The 16217-nt window shown below is 43.3% G+C and overlaps 1 long non-coding RNA gene across 1 annotated transcript in view; it reads left to right on the top strand.

Moving 5' to 3' along the window:
- The window catches only part of LOC116745530, an 83023-nt gene extending 79345 nt beyond the window's left edge, over nt 1-3678 (top strand). The window contains exon 4 of the long non-coding RNA XR_004347451.1: nt 3639-3678. This is a non-coding gene — a long non-coding RNA (uncharacterized LOC116745530). The remainder of the gene's footprint in view (nt 1-3638) is intronic.
- Nucleotides 3679-16217: the final 12539 nt, after the last annotated feature.

Below are 16217 nucleotides of genomic sequence, written 5' to 3'. Positions count from 1 at the left end.
ACCAGGGTGACCACTGTCCTGACTCCCAACAGCGTAGATTATCTTTCTTTGTATACGAATTGTGTCTGTCTTCCTTTGCTCAGCATTGTTGGTAAGATGAATTAATCCATACTGTGAGTAGTTATGCTACTGTATCATTGCTATGTAGTATTCCACTGTGTGTATATAACCCTATTTATCCATTCTACTATCAATGCTTTGGGTATTTTTCCATTTGGGGGTTATTACAAGTGGTGCTGCTGTGAGATTGTTGGTTGATTTCTTTGGATGAACATATGCACACATTTCTTTGGGAACAGAATGGAGGGGTCATAGGCTCTGCCTCAGTTAAGCTCTGGTAGCTGCTGCCAGTTAGCCAAAGTGAATGCGTGCATTTATATTCCCACCAGCAGCGAACGAGTGTTCTGGCTGGTCCACGTCCTTGCCAACACTTAGGTGTTGAAAGACGAAAGCTTAGTTTTGTTTTTCATCTGGTGGAGGTGTAGTGTATCACATCACTGTTTTAATTTGCATTTTCCCGACGACTAATATTAAAGTCAAGTACTTTTTTGTATATTTAATGGCCATTGGAATATCCTTTTCCATGAAGAGTCTATTCAAATATCTTGCCCATAGAAAAGGTTATCTTTTCACTCTCCTAATGGTGTCTTTTGCTAAATAGAAGTTGTTAACTTTAACATTCACCGATTTATCTTTTTTTTTTTCTTTATGGTTAGCTCTTTCATGTCCTGTTTAAAAAATCTCTGTCTACTCAAGGTCACAAAGATGTTTTCCTTGAAAAGCTTTATTAATTTTTACCTTTCACATTTCAAGTAGAGACTGATGTAAGCTTCTTTTTATCTCTTAAAGATACTTTTTCTGGACCAGTGAATCTATAGCATGGCTGAGGGACAATGCCCCATAATGGTAGGAGCAGGGAACTGAAATCAGACTGCCAGAGTCTTCCACTTACCAGCTGTTTGACTTGAAGCAGTTGCTAAACCTTTCTGTGCCTCATTGTTTTTTAGGGGTGATAATCCTGTCTTGCTCATGGTTTTCTCGTGACGATTAATTATGATAACCTACACTCAAGGCTGAAGACAGTACCTGACGGCAAAATGAGCATTCACTTAGGGTTCGTTATTATTATTGTTGGACTTAATAAGCTAAGGGTTGGGACTGGGAGAATGAAGAGGATGGGGGGGAGGGGGAATCAGTGTTGCACATGTTGAAGAGGGTGGAGGGGAAGGAATAGAAAGCCAGGCACTCCTATGCATCTCTGAAGTTAGCTCACAGATCAGAGACTGTCAGTGTATAAGCCAAAAGGTTCCAAGAAGTTCGCTCTGGGAATGCAGGGTAACAACGCCCAGATGGCCAGGAAGCACCCTGCTCACAGTTATCCCCTCCCCTGGGACTGGCCCAGGGAGCAGGCCACAATCCCAGTAATGATTTTAAGCAGGAAATAGATGATGATCTATTAAACCAGTGACTCTAAAGAGCAGCTGTGCTTTGGGGAGGAACCAGCTCTGCTGACCATCCAGAAACTCAGCTCCTGGGACCCAGATTCCAAGAGGTAGATTCTCATCGGGGGCTAAGATGGTTTGTCCACAGATGGTCCTGGCGGGGAGCAGGCACTCCACCCTGAGCCCAGGAAGCAGAAACTTGAGGACCAGATCATTTAGTGAGTCAAAGAATTCCTCAAGAGAATTTCTAGAATTATGTATATCTTTTCTGCAGAAAGATTGCCAGTACATTTAGAATATCATACCCCATAGTCCAGAGCAGGGGTTGGCAAACTTCATCTATAAAAATCCAGATAGCAAATATTTTGTGGGTCCTATGGTCTCTCTTGCTACTTCTCCATTCTGCCGCTATATCCTGAAAGCAGCCGTAGACAATACGTAAGCAAACGAGCATGGCTGTGTTCCAATATAACTTTATTTATGGACACTGAAATTTGAATTTCATATAATATTCATGTCACAAATTTTTTTAAAATTTTTCTCCAACCATTTAAAAATGTGAAAACCATTCTTCATTCAGGGGCCATACACACACAGGCAGCAGGCCAGATTGGTCCAGAGGAAGGAGTCTAAATCAGTGTAGGTCAGCGGTTTTCCAAGCATGGTCCCTAGACAAGTGGCATCAGCACAACCTGGGAAGCTGTTGGAAATGAGATTTCTCAGGCTCAACCCAGACCTACTGCATCAGAAACTGGGGGTAGCCCTCCAGGTGATTCTGATACACGGTCAACTTTGAGGATCATTGGTCTAGAATTCAAGTTCTTCCATGAACTTACTTTAAGCCAATTTTCCTGCCTTTTGTCTCTCTATTATATCTTTTTTTCTAAATTGAAGTATAGATTTATCATGTTGTGTTACTTTCAGGTGTTCAGCAAAGTGATTCAGTTATATATATATATGTGTGTGTGTGTGTGTGTGTGTGTGTATCTCTCTCTATATATGTGTACATATATATATATATATTCTTTTTTTTGAATATTCAACATGGATAATGATTGTTAATAATGAGTAGTAAAAATTATTAATGAATGCTTAGAAGAGGGAAATGCCTGAAAGTCCTTCCTGTAGAACTAGCTTTTGTCTGATATCGCTTTGCATTTTCTTTTTATCGCTAACTTCTTCATTTATGAAATTCGGAATCATTTTCATAGAATAGAGATGGCCCAGATTTTGCCCTTTGATTCATTCAATTTAGATACCCATAAATATTTATTTTAGGTTGGTCAGTGATTTTTTTTATATTATTGAAGTTTGGATTCTTCTGTCTGAAATTCCATTTCTTCCTTTTGAAGAGGTATCAAAGATGGGTATGAGAATATTTTATTTATTCATTTACTATCTTCATTACTTTAAAGCCTGAGGTTACACCTTCAGATTACATTTTTTAAAACTATGAAAATGATAGATTCATAAAAATAGCAATAGTATGCTACTGGAAAAAGGGATTTTTGTCCTAGGGCCTTGTAGTCCGCTAACTGGCACTTCCCTTAGTCCAGGGCAGGTAGAATATTATAGGGATCCCTGAACAAAAAACAGCCTATCATAAATTCCCTGAAGCATAAAACTGAGAATCAGTAACAGGAGATGATCTCAATAGCCAAAAGAACATATTCAGAGACTGATGATTTTCTGATGTAACCAGGTCTTCAAATATACTCATTTGCCCTAAGGATTTTATTAAGTGGCTTCTAGGATGAGTTCTGTTTTGTATGTCTGAAATAGACTCATATGTCAGAATATTGTGGGGTTTTAAAAAAAATGTAATGGATAAATGACAAGCTACAGTTCTCAGTGTTAACAATTTCTCTGTAAAGCAACTGCTATTTTTAGACTGAAGTATAGACATGTTGATAAATGTAAATGATGAGTAAGTAATAAGCATGATTACCCCTAGTATTTGAAAAAGTAATTATTAAAGCAATGCTAACATACCAGAAAGTCTGTTATATTTAATGTGTGTAGATACAAATGAAAGTACCTGTAATAGTCAGTCGGTATTTATTTATTGAGTTAATTAATCTAATGCTGATAGATAAGTGGATTTTTAAAGTAAATAACTGTTAATACAGCAGACCCCAATCCCACAATACCATTTTTGTGTGTATATATTCTTTTTCAGATTCTTTTCCATGATAGTTTATTACAAGATGCTGAATATAGTTCCCTGTGCTCTACAGTAGGACCTTGTTGGTTATCTAGTTTATATATAGTAGTGTGTATCTGCTAATCCCATGCTCCTAATTTATCCCTGCCCCCTTCCCCTTTGGTAACCATAAGTTTGTTTTTGTCTCTCTATATCTTCTTGCATCAGACAAGATTAACCTGCCACCCTAAACCCCTTCTGAGAAGTCCTTTCCCATAGCTGCTTGTCGAGGCATATGGCTCCAGCAAGTTACTGGCAGGTGTCCACGTTCTCTACCACACGTGTCCAATTTGACCAGTACTGGAAACATGGTCAAAGTCTGATTGGTAACCGGTATCTGTCATCAAGGCTAATGAGGTTCACCTTTGTGAGGATTTCAGCTGGACGCGTAGGTAGGAAGTCATTCATTGCCGGCGGGGAGCCAAAGTGAGAAAAAAAAAATGCAGAGAGAGAGGACAATACACAGCTTTCATGAGGCAGAAGATGTGAGGACGCAGAAGCCATGCGTACGCTGAAATCGTGAGGGTGACGGGTAGTCAGCTGAAGCTCGGCGTCCCAGGGAAGGATCCAGAGGCAGAGGAGAGCTGAGTCAATTCACAGCCAAGCACTAGGGTGGAGATCAGAAAACATCCCCCCCGAAGGAGCTGCAAGGAAACTCGGTCACTAAGCTGCTTTGCGCCCTGAAACACGTCTGCCTCCTGAGCCTGGGGAGTCCCAGGTCCCTGCAAGATTCCCGGTCCCGTGTGAGTCCTGCCAATAAGCAGGATGGGGCGTCCATTCCTTGGCACCGAAAGAGTAGAGCACACCCTCAATGGACAGAACATTCCAGCCTCACTCACGTGTTGAGTCTTCCCTTAACACCCTGCTGTTTCTCTGTTCAGGCTGATCGCTCCTCCCTTCCCCTCCTCCGTGCACCTGAATCTTATTCTTCAAGACCTCCCTTAAAGGGAATCTTCCCAACGAAGTGCTCCTTGATCCTCTTGCACTTCCTCCCTGCCTGGTTAATCCTTCTTTCCCCCAGAGCCAGCATCCTGTTACCAGCAGCCCTCTGCATTTCGTTCTGCCATTTTTAAAGTTACCCACTGCAGGTCTGCTCAAGCGACTTGAAGACTTGTGTCGTTGCCGTTTCCAGCTCAGGACTTGCACATGGTCAAGGTTTAACCAGAGTTGGGGGAGATCAGAGAAGGTCTGATCGTCCCTCTGTCTCTGGCATGACCTCTGCATCCTCAGCTCCCACAGCCAGAGGACCACAGTCCAGAGAAGTGACGAGATTTGACAACACTGACATGAACAGCACTTGAGGACAGGAAGGACCAGATGTCCCTGGTGGGTCCCCTTTCCAAACCCCGGTCTCCTTCACACTTCTAAATCCCTTCTCCACACTTCAGCTGAGGGGACCTGAGGGGATTTCAAGGGCTTTCAATGACCATTTGCAATTAACCATATGGGAAATATCTCCAGTCAGCTAGTGCTGGCACGTTTCCAGGGCTGTCACCCACCTGCTCTGGAGCAATCGGGCTTAATTATCTTGTCTTTTCTTTCTTTTTTAAATGTTAATCTCATTTTCGAGGGTTTCCATAAACAAGTAGGTAAGCAGAGATTTCAGTTTGAATGTAGCAACTGTATTTTACAAACAACTCAAAGGTTTTAAAAACCTCAGCTGAGTCCCATAGTTAGTAGTTCGTATAGGTCCTGCATCTCCTTCTAAAATGACTAGAATCACTCCCAGGGAGCAGGCACGTGGATCACCAGAGAGGGAAGCTCACTTTTTCGCTTGTTTTGACCACCATGGAGCACAAAAGAGGAGCTGGGGAGGGGACAGTCGGTGTTTTGTTTGGGTTCAACCTCTCCAGACCCAACAATAAACTCACTGAACTAAACAGCCGTTTAATAGTAACTCAGGGCTGCTTAGGGAGGGAGCAAGATGCAGCACAGAGTTTCACAGTCTAGTTCTACGGATGGTTAGCAGGTGTTGGGAGTGAACGGCTGGTGTTTCTGCCTGCCTCCCCGTCTGTTTTCCCTCTGGGAATGGGCAGCCTTATTTTTTTCAGGAATCAGTCCTCTGCCATCCAGGGAGGCTGAGCCCTCAACACCCAGCTCCAGATTCAGGTGGCTGATCAACTGTCCTGCATTGTCTGACTACAGTTGTTGGCTTGGGATGGACAAAGGTCCAAGGCCGGGCCAAGGAGAGGCAACCATGCGATGTTTTCTGGAACCTTAGGCTAAGGGCAGCTCTCTCTCTGCGGCGGTGTTAGGTTCTAAGCATGAGTATCCTGTCCTGTCAGCAGCTCTGTTGTTGCTTCAAGAGAATGAAGGAAAAACAAAGGAAAGCAGAGGAGAGAGAGGGAGAGGTTGAGAGAGACAGAGAAGGGGAGAGAAATAGTCCTAATTGAGTTGATACCTTCATCAAGCTATGTCATTGACTTTTCAGTTATTTGGCCAGTAATTCACTTTTTCCCTCCCTGATCCTATTCAACTTATGTGTATCACAACTCAAAGAGTTCTATAATATAATACTGTATAAATATAGTATTACAGGTAAAGGTTTTCAAGGTCAAAACTTGGGACTTAACTATTTATTGTCAACCATATGTGGGCAGTCAAACCCCATTTCAATGGAAGCTCCCTTGAGAGCCTGAATGAGAAATCAAAATAGGATTAATCTTACGGAGGGAACAGCTTCATGTTACCTTTGTTCCTTCGCTGCCCTGGGGCACCTGTAACCTTTTTCTTCAGCATCCTCTAGAATTTGAGCAGGGACATATATACACTAATATGTATAAAATAGAGAACTAATAAGAACCTGCTGTATAAAAATAAAATAAAATGCAAAAATTCAGTAAATAAATAAAATAAAAAGAATTTGAGCAGTGACCTCGGAGCTGCTAGCCTCTCAGGCACTTCCCTGAGCCCAGAGATGACGTGGCTGCATCTTGGCTGCCTGGGGTCCACAGCATCCCGCTCCCACTTGTCAGCAGTGCAAAGGGTGCTATTCTGCCCATATTCTGCCCATAACCGGCTGGCTGCGTGAACTTGGGAAAGGCACACTGCTACCCTCTATCTGCGCTTCCCCACTGCGAGGTGCAAGGCTGGCTTTGGTATGGTTCCCGGGGTCTGACCTGTGATGCCAGCTGATCTGTGTGTGACCCCTTTGGGTCCTTGTGTTGCTCTTGCCCGGTTCCAGCCTCTTTGCCCAGGGGCCTCACGCCGACTCACAAGAGATCTCAATTGCCCCTTCCCTCTCAGCTTTGGTTCTGCGGAGCTCCTGGTGCTTCCCTCCCCAAACCAGCCTGGCTTCAGGATTCCACACTCCACTGTACCTTTTTTTTTTTTTTTTTTTGCCGTACGCGGGCCTCTCACTGTTGTGGCCTCTCCCGCTGCGGAGCACAGGCTCTGGACGCGCAGGCTCAGCGGCCATGGCTCACGGGCCCAGCCGCTCTGTGGCATGTGGGATCCTCCAGGACCGGGGCACAAACCCGTGTCCCCTGCGTCGGCAGGCGGACTCTCAACCACTGCGCCACCAGGGAAGCCCCACTGTACCTATTTAACTTTTACGTTAAGGTTTGGGCTTCCTTCGGTCCTTGGCGCCACTTAGAAAGAAGAGAGAATTTGCTGGAAGTGAGATCCTGGTTTCCGGAGGTCAGGAGGAGCATGGAGGGAGACTGGGGTCAGCACGTGCTCCCAGCCTTGGGAAAGGGGCCGGGGAGGAGCTGGATAGAAGGCATTGCCCCTGTTACCACTGACATTATTGCACAATTGAAAAGTGAGCAAGAAAAGAAACGCTTGGTGTGTATTTGAAGCAAGACAAGAGAAAAGCTCGTCACAGGACTCGTCTTTCCGGGCCGATGCAGCCTGGCCTTTATGCGGGGAGAACTGAACTTTAAGTCTTCACATGAGTCCGCAGGGGTGAAGAAGATGTTGTGCCCTTAGTGGGCTGGATTCTGGGGCATCTGTCCACCCCACGTGATACGGTGCAGCTGGCCATCCTGGCTGTCTGCTCGGTTCGGAGCGTCTCCTGGGTACTGTCCAGTGTGCTGTGGGATCGATAAACATTTAAATGTCATGTTTCAGGAGTGATCCGTCATAGTAATTGTTGTTCAGTAAATGTCACCAGAGGGTAACAAAATCTTTCCTACAGAAGGCCCTCTGGCCACCACTTCCCCTCTTGACCGTCCCACTAGGATCATTACAGGGCCTCTCCTGGCTTCAAATTTAATAGCAAAAGATGAGCGCCTGCTTCTGGGCTTGGAACCAAGCAGGGTCTTTTTCCTGGAGTGCCAGCACCCAGAAGCTGGCTTCCTAATGCTGTGTACTTTGTGGTCACCATTAGTGCTGTTTGCCATTTCTGGTTCTTTACTTCCAGAGCTGGGTAGGACTGTATCTCCTGACCCCCTGTGATTGGATGCATCTAAGTAAATAATTCTGGCCAATGCACTGTGAACAGAAGTGACATGTGTCACTTTTAGACCAGAGCATTTAACTGCTGACACAAGACCCTCTCCAGATCTCTTTTCCTTCTGACATGATAAAGCAGGACGCTTAATATACTGGCTCCTCATTAGCCTGGTTCCTAAGTGACTCCAGTGAGCTGAGCCCTCTTCAGTGGACACACAGCGTGAACAAGCAATATATGTTATTGTTTGAACCTAATGAAATTTGAGGTGTTTTTGTTACTGCAGCATAACCTAACCTATTCCGACTGATAGAGGCTCCAAATTCCTGAGATATTTGAGAGAAAGGAGCAGTTGCCAACCTGATCCTTCCTCTTGCCTGCCCCAGGCATCTAAAAGGACTATATAAACTTTGCAGCAGGAATGAAATCTGCCCTTTTAGTCTAAAAATGGCTGTTTTTGCAGCACTGGAGAGATTTCTGGCATGTCTCCAGGAGAGTCCTAGCACACGTGGAAAGAAAGCACCTTCCTGGGTCCATCAGTTTTCATTCCCAAGCAGAGCTGGGGGAAGCTTCTTCTCTTGGGCTGGAAAGTTGGACTGAGGAAGCTGTCAGTGTTGTCTCAGGACCCGAGTGGAGGTATGACTGCTCTTTCATTTGCTCTTCCTGGAAACGTGTCCAGAAAACGTGTCGGGCTTGGGAAAGTGACATATGGTAGGGTTGTGCCTGTAACGTTGGCCCAGAGAGTTTGAATGAGGACACGAGGTCACCCAGCGTTCCTCCAGAAGGCAGCTTCGGTCTCCAGGTCCCAGCCTCCGCTGGCAGCTGGGAGGCTGGGCCTGCCAGAGCTGCGGGGGGGATGTAGGCGTGTGCATCAGGATGTGGGAGGGGACGCTGAGGAGGCAGGCATCACCCCGTGTCGGGCCAGAGAGGCTTCCCCAGGGCGCTGTTTGCAAGATGCAAGGGGAAGGAAAATGCCGACTAAGGGCAGAGGCTGGGCCTTCTCTGGCTGTCCCAGCCCTGCTCCTAGGCAGGGAGTGTCCTCTGATGGGTAAAGGGTGGTCCCTTCCCTCCAGCATGGAGGGCACCAAGACTGGTACTTCTAGCTCAGCTCTGCCTCCAGATCACTGTAAAGATGCACAGGATGGACAAGGGATGGACGGTGGATGCTGGCATTGCAGGATTTCAGAGCTGGCCTCCAAGAGCCCTTCTGTGAAGTGCCTTCGCCGCTGCTATAAAGCCTTCGGCGACATTTCCAGCAGGGCTGCAGCCTGTGCCTTTCAGAGTTCAATGCCAAAACTTGAGGCAGAAGGCAGGAAGGACAGCTCTCTCCTAGTACCTAGGAGGAGGGCGTTCAGATGAAGGACGGAAGCCGTCCTTCTGGCAGGAGCTGTCACTGTCACCTGCTGGTCGCTCAGGAACACTGTCTGCCTGTTAGACACTGCCTGAGTCACATCCCTGAGTGCACCTGTCTGCATCTGTTTACCTGTGTGGTTCACAACCAGTACTGCCAAAGGGGTGCCTCTGCACAGGTGAGATGGCACAGAAGATGTATTGATATTTTAAGCTAGATTAGCTGTGAGCATTCTGAAGGGCCAAGCGTTCTCCAGGGGGCGTCTCTCTCTCTTCCTTGCCCACCTCCCACTAGCAGCAACTACATCGGAAAGTCATCACTGGCTACCTCACTTATCCAGCAACAGGAGTTCTGGGTTTGCTCGTGGCCCTGGATCCTGGGCTACTTGGAATTCGAAGCAGGCTCTCCCAAGCTAACTCTCACATCCTAGCAGTGTCGCTTTTTATTCTTTTCATGACAATACCTTTCATTTGCAGAACGCTTTATACTTTCACATCTGTTATTGCATTCACTTCTCACAGGCTTTTCAAAAATTGCAAGATGAATTTCCATAGTGTACATACATACAGTATTTGCAGTTCCTTTCCCACCACCAGGAAAACCAAAACCATTTACACAAGCATCCAGTTACAGATATCACGGCTCTTTGTAAACACAATAGAGTGATAGTTTTATTCTTTTCCATCTCCTCTTTCTTCCCCTGCTTTTCCATGATGTGTTTTACCCTTTTAAAATGTCCTCCTGATTATATTATATCCATTCCCACTTCTGGATTCCTGTTGTCTCAAGAAGTATTTTAGCCCAATATCTTTATTCTTTGTTTTTGTTTTACCCTCTTTCCTTTCAACAGGGCACTGTAAACCCTTTTCTAAAAAATTGCAGCTTGCTTTTATTCTCCCCAGCCTGCCCTCCCCCCAATATTTCTCAACTTGTCCCAAAACTCATGTAACATTTTCAGATGGCCAGTGTTTTCCTGTGTACTCTCTTTGGGTCCCATGGGTTTTTCTTTCCTCAACCCTCTTAAAATAGAACTAGGCATTCATTCATTCAGTCAGTCAACTATTCAGCCAATGTTTATTGAACATCTACTTTGTGCTAGACATGGTGCCAGGCACTGGGGATACAGCAGCGAGTGAGGCAGGCATAGTCGCTGCCCTCATGATGTCTTATTTTTATAGGAGAGACTAAAAAAGATTTAAATAACTGAAAATCATTATGTCAGATAGTGATATATGCTCTGAAGAAAAATAAAGCAGAGTAAGGTTATAAAGATTAATGGGGGCTGGGTATTTTTTTTTTTTTTTAACGGTTAAGGAGGCTGCTTTGAGGCAGTGAGGTTGAAGCAGAGACCTGAAGGAAGCAGTGGAAGGCCCTCCCTGCAGGTGGAAGAAGCACCATATGTGAAAGCCTGAAGGTGAGAGGGCGCAAGGAACACAGAGGAGGCCAGTATGGCAAGGAACACAGAGGAGCCCCGTGAGTGACGGGGAAGGGGGAGGAGGTAAGACTGGACAGGTGGGCTGAGGGACTTTTAGGTCACAGTCAGACTCTGGAGTTGATCTAAGTAGGTCGAGACTCACTGGATGGTGAAAAGCAAGGAGTGACATAGTCTGGTTCATGTTCTACGTGGATCACTCTGACTCCTGGGTGAAGAATTGAGAACATGCAGAATTGGAAACAGAGAGTTCAGGCAGGAGGCCATGGCAGAGGTCCAAGAAAGATAATGGTACACTGGACAGGATGGTACTGGTAGAGGTCTCTAGAGAAGTGATTGCATTCAAGCTGAACCTTGAAGGTAGAGCTGATGGTAATTGCTCACGGGCCACACTTAGATGATGAGGATGTTCTTGGTGTCAGTAAAACTGGATGAATGGCGTTACCATGAACTGAGGTGAGGAGATCGGTGGAGGAAAAATGCATGGGGGACGACAGGAAATCAAAAATTCACGTTTAAACCTATTAGGCTTCATACAAAAATGGAGATGTGGGAAGAAGGCAACTGGATAACTAAGGGAGATATTGAGGCCAGGAATACGGACCAGGGGATCATCAGGTTATAAATAAAGTTTAAAGCCATAGGAGCAGATGGGATCACCAGGGAGTGGGATAAGTGAGGAGGGAGGAGAAGGGCGGTCCAAGGACTTAGCCTTAGGGAACTTCAAATCGTAAAGGTTAAGAAGAAAAATGGGAACCAGCAGAGAGGATATAAAAGTAGCCAGTGATGTGGGAGGAAAATCAGCAGAGTGACGGCTCCCAGAAGCCAAGTGAGAAAAATATTTCAAGAAGGAGGACATGATTAGTAGGGCCAACTATTTTGCACCTCATGACACCACAAATCTTCTCATCTGCATCACCAAGTTGAAGGGAGTCCTGGGAAATATTAGGGAGCACAGCAAACACAATTTCTTCTCCTCAGGGCTTGTATTTTTTTTTTTTTTTTTGATGTGGCCTTTTTTTTTTAAATTCTTTATTGCATTTACTACAATATTGCTTCTGTTTTTTATGTTTTGGCTTTTTGGCCATGGGGCATGTGGGATCTTAGCTCCCCGACCAGGGATTGAACCCACACTCCCTGCATTGGAAGGCGAAGTCTCAACCACTGGACCACCAGGGAAGTCCCAGGGCTTCTGTCTCTTGTAATAAGAAGCATCTTAACTAAAACTGGTGCATAGAGAATATTTTGGTCTTGCCCCTTCTCCACCATAACTTTGCTATTACTGTTGGCATTAATGTTTCAATGCGTAATTTTGAAGTTAGTGTGATTTTAGAAAATAGGAAGTTAGGTCACCTGTGACATCTATCTTTTTTCACCCTTAAGTTCACGATGCATCTGTATCTGGTGGGAACACTAATATCCATTGAAGCCTTCTGCTCTACAGCTCAGGTCTTCAGTTTAAGGAGATTTTTCTTTTATTTAATCATTGGTATTTGCTTCTGCTCTATTTGTCTTATTTCCTCCACTGAATACACCATTAACTGTATTTAGGATCTCTCTTTTATCTATTTGTAGCATCAACCCTTTCATAATTTTTATTTTTTCCTTTTCCTTTTGATTCTGAGTTCCTCAGAATTGTCCTCCACATTGCTAATGTGATTTTTTTTGCACTGAGTCTTTTTAAAAATTTTTATGCAATTACAAATATCTATTTTCACATGTCTAAAAGTTCTGTGCTTATCTCATCGAGTTCCCTTTTTATAACTCCCTCTTAGCAGCTGCCTTTTGATCTCACTGTGTTGTCTTTTGTTTTAACATTGTTGATAATACAAGATAAATGTTTAAAATTTACATCTGTTTCCTGCAGTAAATCTTTTTAAAAACTGTTCTTCTATTGCTTTGTAAGTATTATACTATCCATCTGGGTTTAGGATCTTTTCATAGGTCCCATATTATTTTGTTTCTATTTTTCATCTTTGAACAACAAAGCTTCTGTCTGTGTCTAGAACTTTTTTACCAAACTACATGAGTACTGAAATCATCTCATCTCAATGTCTTAAGCTTGAGGGTAGCCTGAGGACTTGACACCTGCAGCTATGGACAGTAGCAGAAGGGCAATTTCATGAATAGGCAGTGTCTTTTCTGGATAGAGCCACCGAGCTGCGTATTTAGTTGTCAGATGATCCCATTCCTGGTCCATCATGTCTGGATGAGCTGTATTGTTCTGTGGGGTAACGGGGTGTTTGTTGCAGTCTCCAGCCCACTGTTTGGTGTAACTGCCCACACCTTGGTCTATCCATGTGGCTGCCCTTGAAGTTCTCCATTGTTCTTTCAGGTACTGCTACCCTCCACATCAAGAAGAAACTTCTCACTCAGCAACACTGTGACCACTTGTGTTATATTCGACAAACAGAACTCCCTAGGGTTCATCACATTTTCATTTGCTTTGTGTTAACCCACACATAATACATACCTCACACATAAGCCTCCATATGTTAACTCAGTGCTCTTTCCTATGCTGGGAATATATCTTTTTTTTTTTTAACATCTTTATTGGAGTATAATTGCTTTACAATGTTGTGCTAGTTTCTGCTGTATAACAAAGTGAATGAGCTATACATATACATATATCCCCATATCCCCTCCCTCTTGCGCCTCCCTCCCAGCCTCCCTATCCCACCTCTCTAGGTGGTCACAGAGCACCAAGCTGATCTCCCTGTGCTATGCAGCTGCTTCCCACTAATTATCTGTTTTACATTTGGTAGTGTATATATGTCAATGCTACTCTTTCACTTTGTCCCAGCTTACCCTTCCCCCTCCTTGTGTCCTCAATTCCATTCTCTACCTCTGCGTCTCTATGCCTGTCCTGCCCCTAGGTTCTTCAGAACCTTTTTTTTTTTTTAGATTCCTCATATATGTGTTAGCATATGGTATTTGTTTTTCTTTTTCTGACTTACTTCACTCTGTGTGACCAACTCTAGGTCCATCCACCTCATTACAAATAACTCAATTTCGTTTCCTTTTATGGCTGAGTAATATTCCATTGTGTATACGTGCCACATCTTCTTTATCCATTCATCTGTTGATGGACACTTAGGTTGCTTCCGTGTCCTGACTATTACAAATAGAGCTGCAATGAACATTGTGGTACATATCCCTTTTTGAATTATGGTTTTCTCAGGATATATGCCCAGGAGTGGGATTGCTGGGTCATATGGTAGTTCTATTTGTAGTTTTTTAAGGAACCTCCGTAGTGTTCTCCATAGTGGCTGTATCAATTTACATTCCCACCAACAGTGCAAGAGGGTTCCCTTTTCTCCACACCCTCTTCAGCATTTATTGTTTGTAGATTTTTGATGATGGCCATTCTGACTGGTGTGAGGTGACACCTCATTGTACTTTTGATTTGCATTTCTCTAACGATTAATGATGTTGAGCATTCTTTCATATGTTTGTTGGCAATCTATATATCTTCTTTGGAGAAATGTCTATTTAGGTCTTCTGCCCATTTTTGGATGGGGTTGTTTGTTTTTTTGATATTGAGCTGCATGAGCTGCTTGTAGATTTTGGAGATTAATCCTTTGTCAGTTGCTTCATTTGCAAATATTATCTCCCATTCTGAGGGTTTCTTTCCGTCTTGTTTATGGTTTCCTTTGCTGTGCAAAAGCTTTTAAGTTTCATTAAGTCCCATTTGTTTATTTTTGTTTTTATTTCCATTTCTCTAGGAGGTGGGTCAAAAAGGATCTGGATGTGATTTATGTCATGGAGTGTTCTGCCTAGGTTTTCCTCTAAGAGTTTTATAGTGTCTGGCCTTACATTTAGGTCTTTAATCCATTTTGAGTTTATTTTTGTGTACGGTGTTAGGGAGTATTCTAATTTCATTCTTTTACATGTAGCTGTCCAGTTTTCATTTTCATTCTTTTCTCCATTGTATATTCTTGCCTCCTTTGTCAAAGATAAGGTGACCATATGTGCGTGGGTTTATCTCTGGGCTTTCTATCCTGTTCCATTGATCTATATTTCTGTTTTTGTGCCTGTACCACACTGTCTTGATTACTGTAGCTTTGTAGTATAGTCTGAAGTCAGAGAACCTGATTCCTCCAGCTTCGTTTTACTTTCTCAAGATCGCTTTGGCTATTCGGGGTCGTTTGTGTCTCCATAAAACTTGTAAAATTTTTTGTTCCAGTTCTGTGGAAAATGCCATTGGTAGCTTGATAGGGATTGCATTGAATCTGTAGATTGCTTTGGGTAGTATAGTCATTTTCACAATGTTGATTCTTCCAATCCAAGAACATGGTATGTCTCTCTATCTGTTTGTATCATCTCTAATTTCTTTCATCAGTATCTTATAGTTTTCTGCATACAGGAAGGTTTATTCCTAGGTATTTTATTTTTGTTGCAGTGGTAAATGGGAGTGTTTCCTTAAATTCTCTTTCAGATTTTTCATCTTTAGTGTATAGGAATGCAAGAGATTTCTGTGCATTAGTTTTGTATCCTGCTACTTTACCAAATTCATTGATTAGCTCTAGTAGTTTTCTGGTGGCATCTTTAGGATTCTCTATGTATAGTATCATGTCACCTGAAAACAGTGACAGTTTTACTTCTTCTTTTCTGATTTGGATTCATTTTATTTCTTTTTCTTCTCTGACTGCTGTGGCTAAAACTTCCAAAGCTATGTTGAATAATAGTGGTGTGAGTGGGCAACCTTGTCTTGTCCCTGATCTTAGAGGAAATGGTTTCAGTTTTTCACCATTGAGAACGATGTTGGCTGTGGGTCTGTCATATATGGCCTTTATTATGTTGAGGTAGGTTCCCTCTATGCCCACTTTCTGGAGAGTTTTTGTCATAAATGGGTGTTGAATTTTGTTGAAAGCTTCTTCTGCATCTGTTGAGATTATCATATGGTTTTTATCCTTCAGTTTGTTAATATGGTGTATCACATTGATTGACTTGTGTATATTGCAGAATCCTTGTATTCCTGGGATAAACCCCACTTGATCATGTTGTATGATCCTTTTAATGTGCTGTTGGATTCTGTTTCCTAGTATTGTGTTGAGGATTTTTGAATCTATGTTCATCAGTGATACTGGCCTGTAGTTTTCTTTTTTGTGTGACATCTTTGTGTGGTTTTGGTATCCGGGTGATGGTGGCCTGAAGGATTCCTCCAGCGATCTTGCATTTCACTACACTCCTGAGTGAATCTCAGTATATCTCACTAGGTAAGTACTGAATAAATAAATGAGGGAGTTCATGTTACGTAGCTTGCAACTTCCAGGTAAAATAATGCTAAAGTGTTGGGAGAAACTGAATGTCAAGGTGGTAAAGTTATAGAAAAATTCAACACATTCTGCAAGAGAGAAATAAAAGGTCAAGAAGGACAGTGTACAACATATTCA

Source organism: Phocoena sinus, chromosome 20 (assembly GCF_008692025.1).
Source record: "Phocoena sinus isolate mPhoSin1 chromosome 20, mPhoSin1.pri, whole genome shotgun sequence".
Taxonomy (NCBI): Eukaryota; Metazoa; Chordata; class Mammalia; order Artiodactyla; family Phocoenidae; genus Phocoena; species Phocoena sinus.
The sequence above is the reverse complement of the archived record's forward strand: the minus strand, read 5'-3'. Positions and strand labels throughout refer to the sequence as shown.